The sequence below is a fragment of the Octopus bimaculoides genome, chromosome 4 (genome assembly GCF_001194135.2).
Source record: "Octopus bimaculoides isolate UCB-OBI-ISO-001 chromosome 4, ASM119413v2, whole genome shotgun sequence".
NCBI lineage: Eukaryota > Metazoa > Mollusca > Cephalopoda > Octopoda > Octopodidae > Octopus > Octopus bimaculoides.
In genome coordinates, this window is record NC_068984.1 from 27,719,208 (window position 1) to 27,730,566 (window position 11,359).

General features: G+C 31.5%; 1 long non-coding RNA gene across 1 annotated transcript; it reads left to right on the forward strand.

Moving 5' to 3' along the window:
- Nucleotides 1–1,107: 1,107 nt before the first annotated feature.
- Nucleotides 1,108–7,396, forward strand: LOC106870308 (uncharacterized). Its single transcript, XR_001409512.1, has 2 exons — nucleotides 1,108–1,369; nucleotides 7,071–7,396. It is a non-coding gene; the product is annotated as an uncharacterized LOC106870308 (long non-coding RNA).
- The last annotated feature ends 3,963 nt before the right edge of the window (nucleotides 7,397–11,359 follow it).

The following is an 11,359-nucleotide window of genomic DNA, read 5'->3' on the forward strand; positions in this document are numbered from 1 at the left end:
ATTAATTAGTTGTCATTTTTTATTAAACCTTTTAAAGAATTTAAATTTAAAAAAACCATGAGAACTTAGTTGCCAACCCAATATATAGTACATATGTTTATTTGGCAAAAAAAAAAAAATAATAAAATGATTATCCTGAAATAAAACAATATAATATAATGGTTATCCTTAATTAAGTTCAGTTACAAATGGTCAAATCTTCTGATAATAGATGGTAGCATAGCTTTATGATTGCTTTGGTTTATGGTATGCTGTCAGCTAAATGCTTAGATGTGATACAGATTTCTGTTGTTTCAAATATACTATGTTTCTCCTTAGTTGACTACCAGACTGCATAATCTGACATGCAGTAGTTAATAGTATAGCATATAAAATTGCAATTTCAACCTGCAGTACTCTTGTCAAATTCTGTTTTCCTGAAGAATTTTGCTGTAGCTATAGTAGATGCCATCAAAGTGGGTTTGTTCAGACCACATCATTTACTGTTCTTCTGTATATCTCATTGGTGGTGTACACTCCAGCATTAGAGATAAAGACAGTAGTTGGAAACTGTGTTTGAAGAATAATGGGTAGTTGTGAATGTGATTATGAATATTTGTTGAAGTAGATCACTTAAGTACAGGCATAAAAATAGTAGGTGAGAGGTTTCTACTATTGTGAAACTTCTCACCTACTTGTAGTTTCTATCAAGGAAATTACAAAGCATGTAAAGATGAATTCTGTACATTTAATATTTTCGGGGAGCTGTGAGATTGATAATCAGTATTTTATGTTGTTTTGCAGGTGATTTTCAGTATTTTGTTTGCATTTTAAATCAGATTAGACATTGAATGAATGATTTCTCCTCATCACTATGGAAGTAATTTTACTAAATTAGAATTTATTGGCTTATTACACCAAGCATATTTGCACTCATTTCACTTTATATGTAATAAACATCCCTAGATGTTTTACTTCAATCGTTATAATTACTTACAGCAACATGAAATGCTAGAAGCTATATCTCTGATGTCATTATATCTTGAAGTTACATCATTGCTTCATTGATGACGTTTAATAACAATATGTAAAGTTGTTACTAACCTACTTAAAAATTAAACTCACTCTAACTGCGTTTCATGTTTAATTAGTTTCAACGAGTTTTCTCTCATTGTCTTTTCGTTTACCAAGAATAGTCATTCAGATTATGATTTTCCTTGCCATTATGGGTATAATCTTACCCAAACAACATTTTTTGGTTTACTTCATCAAATTTGGCAATAACCACTTCATTGTATGTAGATAGCAGAAGATGGAGTTGAAAGATTTACTGACGTCAAGGGTAGATTGAATATTGAATGTATGAGCTGTTTGCTTGTTAATAAAACCAGTACGTATCATCTTTGCAAGATTCGAGTGTCATAGTAACCAAATTGACCTAAATCTGCTGCTGTTGTTATTTATTTGAAATAAGATCTGGTCAAGTATATGTATGACCAAAGATATTTCATCCCTGATCATATTGTTATATTTCTGGCCACTTAACTCACTGCACATAGGAAAAGAACATGGTGGTCATTTTTCTATGCTGTCCAGTATTTCCTACACTTAAAGACAGTAGTGTGTGATTTGAAATGACTTTGATTGCTATTTTTTGCAGGTCAGTCAACCACATAGAATTTTCCGCATGAGCTCCTAGTCTAAATCTCTGTTGTGACTTGTAAAACGTAATATGTGAATTAGTGATATAAAGGGTTAGACTTTCTATTATTTTTGAGGGTGTACATAGGAATTGGAGGGGTCCATAGAATACATCATTACTTCTATATTTAGCAAGGCTTAAGTTTTGTGATGCTTTCGACCAATTTTCTCTATTTTGAGTATTTCAGAGTACTGTATATTAGTAATACATCTTATTAGTGTTTCAGTCCAAATCAAGCAGACTTATGTGCAAAGGCATTTCAGAGTGACTGTCTTGCCTTTTTATGTGACTGCATATGTGAGCTTCTTTAAGATAGTAAATGTGATTTAGCTGCTATTTATGATAGATTGAGTGAATCCCTAAAGGCTCTTTTCTAGTGGCGTCAGCACCAGCATCAGTGACAGCAGCAGCAGCAGCAGCAGCAGCAACAGTAATAGAAGTAGAAGCAATAGCAATAGTGATTGTTGTTGTTTAGCCTCAGGTCATCACTGATTGAGCAGAATAATAATCAAAGATATTCAGTCTGTCACCCATTTTTAAAAAATTTTTGTGCCTCTAGGACTACATCTTTCATCGTGTCTCTTCTGTTTTTAAGAGAAGTGTTGAGATGTGTTATAATTATGGATATTAGTAAGTGGAAAATTTTCTTCAGGGTTGAAATGTTTGAGATTTTGTCAAGCTCTGAGGCCATTGAACTTTGGTGTTGTGGCTGTCTTTTTGCTAAATAAACAGACATAATTGTTTCATGAACTTTTGTACTGCACAGCAATAAAACATTTGCATAGAATTTACATTAATCAAGTAGGATAAGGCAAGTATAAATTGCTTTTTCATTTTATTTGAGAGCTTATATCATACTTATTTTTATGATAGCTTAGGAAAGCTATTATAGATATTTTCTAAGGAATACCATGTTGCTATCTCTTGTGAGCTGAGGATATGGAGACAATTACACTCATCCCCTCTTTTGGTCTTATGGTTTGTGGCAGTACCACAGTTGCTGTGGCTGTGGCTGTGGCTGCACAGAAGGTAGAACTGAGGACCATAGAAGACATGGCCACTTCAACATTCTATCGATCAGAAGATGATAATGACACAGTAAAACTATGCATGATGATTGTCAGTCACATATACAGGATACCCAACAGCATCACACTTGTTTTCTGAAACAAAAGTAACTCATTAGTTAAGATTTTGATAGTATAAAAACCAAACAAAAATAGAATGAATTAAAATTTATTTGGTACCTACCCTGGTCCCTATTTATGTGCTCACTGCCATAACTTTAGAATCTGGAATACCTTTGTGTAAAGGTTCTGTTTTATGCCACCTGTGTGAAGAGTTTAACACCAGTTTCATGCAGAGTGGTGAGTTTTAAATTTCGGTTACATGTATTATTGGACCATATATTTCTTTGAACATTTTTATGTGCTCAATTTTCACCATTCATTTGTTATCTTACCTGCAGTAATCCCATCTGCTTCTCTTTCTCTGACATATTTAACACTACTTTACCCAGTATTTGAAGTATATTTAGATGATAGGTGAACTATGCAGTAGATTTGCTTGCTAATTTTAGTAGTTCTAAAGATCACATAAAGACTCTCTCATTGATTTGTCATATTCATTATATGTAAATGATAGTGAAAAAAGCCATGAGAAATTAAATTAATTTTGTCAAGATTTTATTTATAATACTAATAATTTGTTACCTGGGATATCCTACCAATATTACCTTCGCTTTGTATCTATATTAGAAGACACAATTGAAAGTTTATAAGGAAAACCAAAACAATATTCTTCTGCTTTTCTGTTAGAACTTCCCTGCTTGTGTGTTGTTGACTTTGTTATTTAATTCCCAGTTCAGTCCTGATCAAATAAGCTTATGATGAAAGATTAACTGCTACGGATCGTCCTTTCTTTATGCATATTGGGATTACATTATCCAATGCATTCTTACTTTTTGTTCAAGACTGTAGGGTGTGATTTGAGGTACATTTGTCTACTATTAGTAGAATGTCAAGTGACTACATAGAGGCTCATTCGATGACTCATTTGCCTAATTGTTGAAACTGAGAGTAAACACTTTATTCTATACTCCTTGTTTCTTTTCTAAAGATGAAACATATTCAGCAGAGGAATTTACAGAAGAATTGAAGTAATTTCCTGATAGGAACAAAAGTCAGCCAGGTTCCTAATTTATCTATTTGTTCACATTTACATTCACTTATCTATGCTAGCAATAATAAGTTCGTATATTGTGGGGAAGAGGGAAAATTTCATAATTTGCAGTGTTCCTTTGCCTGAAAGAAGCCATAAATTTCAGGTCAACATTTTTATGTGTCTCGTTGGAAAAGTCAAATCAGTTTTCTTTCTACTCATCAGTTTTCTTTGTTAAACTCACATTTAATCTTCACTATCACTCACCATCATTAGTTTCCTGAAACTCTTATCTATCTTAATATAATAGTAATTAGAAAAGTTGATTTTCCAAATTTTTTCATGTGTATATTATTAAAGTCAAATAGAATTGGATACTCCTTCTATTGTTAAACACAGTTTAACAATCGTACAGTTGAGCAATAAAAGAATGGTATAAGTTATCTGTCAGCCAAATATATTAAAGGAACTAGAGCCATATCTCCATCTCAATGGTGTAATATAGCTACTATTAGTACTATGTAACTCTCATTGTTGGGTAGTCAGCAACTAAATCGTTCTACTACATCTGTCTTTCTGACTGAGCAACATATTTGAAGTGAAAAAAATCTCAAAATGTTGAAGAGCTTCTCACTGAGAAACTAACAACCAAATGTGCCTAGAAAGAAACTAAGTGCTGTCAGGTTATCTGTTCATTGAAGTATATATTATTGTGGACCGATGGCTTTTTAACGCTGTAGATCTAAGACAAAATCATCAAAATTGAACTCATGACATTGCAAAGATTAATCTAACTATTCAGTATAGAAATTTTCCCTAATAGTAAATAACTTTATAATAATGAACTTTAATAATGAGCTGTTTATAAAATACATTTCTTTTTATATTTTAATCTTTTCATCCATCATATTTACCACATTTGCTCAATGACACTGTTTTCTTTATACTTCCAAATATATATTTTTTTTTAACTGGAACAACTCCAAATTCATATGAATTGATAGATTTGTATTCATGTCTTAGAGACGTTTATGACTCTTAAGTCGATCGCAAAATATAAACAAAACTACATCAAATCTAAACAATAATATATATAATTTTAAGAATATTCAAGATGGAGGGAAATATTTGTGTAATGCTTAAATGAAAAGATTCACTGAAAAGAAAAACAAATATTCAAATAGAATAAATACATACGTATAGGTGTGTAAATACATATATGTGCATGTGTGTGTGTGTGTGTGTGTGTACAAGATAAACAAACGCCAGCTTAAATTACTTTGATCAGGTACAAAGATGTGAAGTAAAATTCATGTGCAAATAATCAAGAACTTATTGAAACTTACTGATGGACAAGATATATAATGTAGAAAGTAGATATTGTTTATAATCTATTGTCTAAAACTTACACTAAATATTATTACATGAAAGTTTTATATTAAAATTAAGAAACTGTATAACTACAACTAAGTAAGTAAAATGCCTCACATCATTAGAACTAATTCTTAGTATATTTATAATTTAAGAATATTTAGTTTTGCTGAAGTTTATTCTAAATAACCATCTCTAGTCTTGGACAATGGGCAATTGAAAGCCTGAAAGCCCCTACGAATGCAAGTCCTGACAATTAATGATTATCTTTCTGAGACCTCCTATTTATGATACTGTAAAAGCAGTATCTCATAGACTAGTTTTCTTCTTCATGATAAGAAAATACTTTAGGTCTATGCAGTTACTTAATCTCTACAAATCTTAAGTGAGATCCACACCTAAATGCTGCTCTCATATCTTAAATGGAGCAAATATTACACAGAAACATCTTAAATTGTATCAAAAAATAATACTAGACAATTAATTGGTAAATACTCAGTCACCAATAATCTCCAACCAGCGAATATTGTGTCTTCTACTCTGATATTACAATGGCCTGTATACTTTAGAGCCAAGTATTTGCATTCCAACCTAAGCCTACCCAACAGGCCCACTGCTCCTCCTTTCATTGCTCATTCTGTGTTTTCCCTCATCCCAGGTCCTCTAATAACTACTCTCCAAACTCTTACTTCCTTGAATGTAATTTCGTTCTGACTCATGTGTTTTACCATTGATGCTGGTGTGCAGTTGTTTAAGCTGAAGATTGACTGCATCAATTTCTATATAATCTTGTAGGGCTTGCCACAGTCAAAGTTGTAGTGCTTTTCTCCCAGCTAAATCCTTAAATTGATTGATTTTATATTTAAAATCTAAGAAAAATATATGTACAAATGAACAATTGCAAATCCCATCATTTTTTGATATTTTCATTAGTAAGTTGTGCATAATGAGTCAAATGTCTTCACCTTTATAATTGAACAACTTGACTGAATCTAACAACTTATGACCAGTCTTTAGGATGTAACATACCAGTGGTAACTTAATCTATGAGAAAAAGTAACTAAATATATTTCATACAACAATTCTCTTTCAAAATGTTGGATATATTGGGTAATGTAGATCGAGATACATTCTCTGAAAAGAAAAAAAACAACAATTATGGATAGAATGCTTTGGATCAATGGTTTCTTCATTTTGAAGTTGAACCAAGGCAAAACAACAAATATAATGTAAGCTCTCATTCTACAATAAAATTTATCATTCCCATTTATTAAAATGCTTTTGTTGAAAATATTCAACTCTGAAGTAAAATTATTTTTGAACTAAAATCCCAAGTTTTTGGGAAAGCCACACAACAAAAATGCCTGCTACAAAACATTAAAATTATTACATTTCATAAATGCCATGTTTAGCCACCAAACTTTACAAAATTGTTTAACGTTTATCAAGACAAATCAAGAATTCAGACAGAACTACAATTACAATTCTATCAATATTATTTTCCTCAAAATTACAAATTCTTGAAATAACAGCTTATTCAAAGTTCAAGACATCAAAATGTTTGAGGGATCCTCAATATTATAAAATTATTGCGATGTAATATTCAGGCAGTTGTATGCTATCAAAATTCACAATTCTAACAAACCAGGATTACATTAAATACATCTGTTTTAGTATGTCTATATTGGCTAAAAATGCAAGCAAGAAAATCTGAATAATTGACTTACACACTTCAATAGATTCAATGTCATTAATGCTTTATAAAAAAAATGCAGTATTAGACATTTGTGGCCTCAGTGAATATTGAGAATTCTGTCAAATTTGTGATTATAAATGTTTTAATTTCTAAACTTTCTAGAGTCATCAAAATTGAAAATCTATGTTCGACATTATTTCAAATGCTTGACATACCAGAGTTAGCATTTTCGTCAAATCAGCGGACAAAATTACAAATTCTGAAAGCCCAGTTGTACAGAAATTATAAATTCTAACTTATTCCATGTTATGAAAGATTCCAACAAGAATACACTGTTCTGACAAATCATGAAAACTGATGATTCTGATAAATCCTAATTGGTGTCAGTGTAAAGTTCTATTAGCTCAAGGTCATCAGATTTGAAATTTCAATAGTTTTTCACTTCTCAAAATTAAAAATTATTCGAATAAAAGATTATCAAAAGATCAGGTTTGATGTCATTAATATTAGAAAATATGACTTTCAGAACATCAAAATTACCAATTCTGACGCATCTGAGACTAATAATATTTGAAATGTTGCATTTTTCTATATCTGTTAGAACTGGATCTTAATTGAAAATTGTCAACCCTCACACTTCTGGGATCATTAAATTTCTAAATTATGTCAAGTCTGGGTTTCCAAAAGCAGCCAATTTTCATAACTCTATAGTCACTAGAATGACATATTCTAATAAAACTGTGGTCATTAAAATTACAGATGTTGACATGTGCAGGTATGACAGAGTGGCTGAGAAATTCTTTACATAACCATAGGGTCTTGGATTCATTCCCAGTGTTATACCTTAGATAAGTTTCTTCTGTTTTAAACCCAGGTTGATCAAAGCCTTTTGAATAAATAAATCAAAGAGATAGAAACTGTGGGGAAGCCCATTAATTATATGTGTGTGGTGTGTGTGTATGTATGTGTATGCATATATGTATATGTGTGTGCATGTTTGTGTTTGTCTTCCCACTAATTGAGAACTGGTTTTGGTTTGATTACTAACATGCAAATTAGTGGTTTGGCAAAAGTGTACGATAGAATAATTGGCAAGCTTGAAATAAATACTGGGGTTAATTTGTTTGATTAACAATACAAGGTGGGGCTTCAGCATGACTGCAATCCAATGAATTTACAAGTAAAAGAGTGAAGTTGCAGGAAAATTACAATTACTATTTTTGATATGATAAAGAAAAAAAAAATTGAAGTTTTAGCTGGTTCTGTGGTTATCAAATATACACAATGAACAGGAGTTGACTGTTGGATGGGGTGGGGAGTGAGGTGGGGTATGGTCGGTTTAATTGCCTATTCCATATTGCCCACATCTGTGGTTTTGAGTCTATATTACAAATCAATACAACAATGCACGGCAAGAATCTGTTTCAGTTACTGAATCTCAAATAAATTCAATCTCTAAATTTAACCTCAAAACGGAGTACATCCTTTTTATTTACTATGAAGATAACTGATTAAAGCAAGAGAAAAATATAATTGCCAAATAAATATTTACATTATCTTTGGTTCAGCTTCCGAAACCATAACTAATGGCACAATGTATATAGTGTATCAAGTACACATAATGTTAAACTGGCAGACTTATGGGTGGCAATCTTTTATTCGGTAAGTAATAATAAAATTTAAAATACATTTCTAGCTTATTAACTCACTCTGTTAAGCAACCCCAACAAAATTGTAAAACTTTTAAAATTCTGCTGAATATCTTGGTCTCCACAAATAATTAGAAGTCAGAATATATACATATATATATATACATATATACTCTTTTACTCTGTTACTTGTTTCAGTCATTTGACTGTGGCCATGCTGGAGTACCTCCTGTAGTCAAGCAAATCGACCCCAGGACTTATTCTTTGTAAGCCTAGTACTTATTCTATCAGTCTCTTTTGCTGAACCGCTAAGTTATGGGGACGTAAACACACCAGCATCGGTTGTTAAGCGATGTTGGGGGGGACAGACACAGACACACAAACATATATACACACATACATATATATATATATATATATACATATATAAATATATACGACGGGCTTCTTTCAGTTTCCGTCTACCAAATCCACTCACAAGGCTTTGGTCGGCCTGAGGCTATAGTAGAAGACATTTACCCTAGGTGCCACGCAGTGGGACTGAACCTGGAACCATGTGGTTGGTAAGCTAGCTACTTACCACACAGCCACATATATAAACAAGTTTCATTGAGTTGAATGCTTTGCATGAATAAAAAAAATGAAATTCTGGAAAGCACAAATAGTGTAGAAAGACTCTCCTCATGGCAATCTTCAGTAAGTGATATCTAGTGTGAATGCTTCATTGGCCATAGCTTATGAAATTGTCTGAAACAGATACACATTACCTTGACCAGAAACACCAGAGTCAAAGAAATATGTGAGAAGAGGCTATAAAGAAATATATAAGAAGAGGCAAAAATCTGGATAACTTGAAGTCATCATCATCATCCAGAAGTTAATCAAAATTGCAGCGAAGTTCTATGTGTTGCACAGTGAAACTCTCAATTCATGCATGTCGATAAGAACATTGTCTAAAAATTACAGTTGAATGTTGTTTTTCTTTTAGTCAACAGACATGGATATGTCAATATAGAACTATTCTAGAATCCAAGCATCCTTATCAAGTCAAACCAAAATGTTAGAACAGCCATAGAACATAATACAATACTTATGTGAGTTATACTGTAAAATATCAGCATCAGTATATAGAGTTGGGTAAAAATGCCCAGAAGCTACGTAATCAGTATTCAATCATATTGTTGTTTTGGATCAACTTTTTTGTCAAACTTAAACAAAAAAGAAATGGTTATTTATAAGTAAAGCAAAATTATAGTACAACAAAACGGAAATGAAAATATCCAGAAACACATTTTGGATGCTTTTTGTTGGAGAATTTATCCAGAACAAAGAATTGAACTCCTAGATATCTGTGTTGGCATTGTCATGAAATAAATTACTATGAAAATCATGATGAGCACCAATTGAAGTATCATCATCGTTATCTTCATCATTACTGATGAGTGTGTCATTATCGTTAGCATTGTTGTTATCATCAATATAATAACAATCATCAATGAACTTGCACTTCGATCAACTAACAAGCCAACATGCTATACTCAACAAAGATTCTTAAAGCAGTCAAATTTGAGAAATCATTATGGTAGTTTACACAAAATTCCTTAATAAACATATGCATAAACCAATTTTGTAATCAATGTTAAAATTATTTCTAAAGATAAAAAAGCAAATAATGAAAAACTAGTCTTGCAAAATACTGTCATATTCATTGTTTTCTTTTCATTTCTCTCCCTTTTTTAAAAAATTCAAAATCCCTCCATGACCGAAAAATGAGAAATAGTTGCTTCCTTTTCTTTATTTTTTTTTAATTTCGTCAACATTTCATTTTGTTTATTTTATATTTAATTTCCTACCCTCTTATTTACTCGCCGAACTGAATTAATTCCTCTTTGAAATCACTTTTGCCATTCTGTCACCAGATCTCGTCAGCGATTCTGTCAAATCTACCAAAATATCCCCTCACTAACTTTAGCTTTTGTTTATCGAAAATGGGCAATAAAATACCACTCAATCTCTAATTTTTAATTCTCTTGTCAAGACATAACAGTTTCCTTCATTTGTTTTTTTAAAATACTTTATATATTTTTCTCACAGTGACGTTAAAATAGGAGTTATATTTTGCCCTTATATTTTAAAAGGCAATTTATGTCATGTTGTATACACATTCTAAAATTTTTATTATATTTTCTGGATTTGTCTCTGTTGATTTTTCTTTAAAAACGTCTTTAAATTTCAATTTTTGTTTCTTAGTCACAGTTTTATTGTTCATTTCTTTTTTATGATGGTGATGATGATGATATAAAAAGAAAAAAGGTCTAAATTAAACAAAATAAATAAATGACATTTTTCTTTTTCTTTGCAATCAAAGTTGAATATGTTTGTTGGAATCTGGAAGGATTATTTTTAGCTAGTGTGATGATAGAATTTTGGTTATTATTAATTGCTGGTTCACATTCCAGTTCATTATCCAAAATGTTTTGAAGCAACATAGGAGCACTCTCATACACAAAACATGTTCTCCTCCCACCTCTCTCACTCACTCACACTTTTTCATGCATACATATACACACACCCTCACACACACACCCTCACACATACACGTATACACACCCTCAAATGCTGAAATTAAAAAGAAAAAGTAAATTTAATGCCTGTTTTTAATTTCTGTATTTAGAGCTATTTTCAAATTTTGCCAATACAAATTGCTATTAAATTCTAAGAAATGCCTAAATCTTGGAAATGTGTTTATGTATATGACTGTATGTGTGTGCGAGTTAGTATATATGGATAGGTATACGGAGA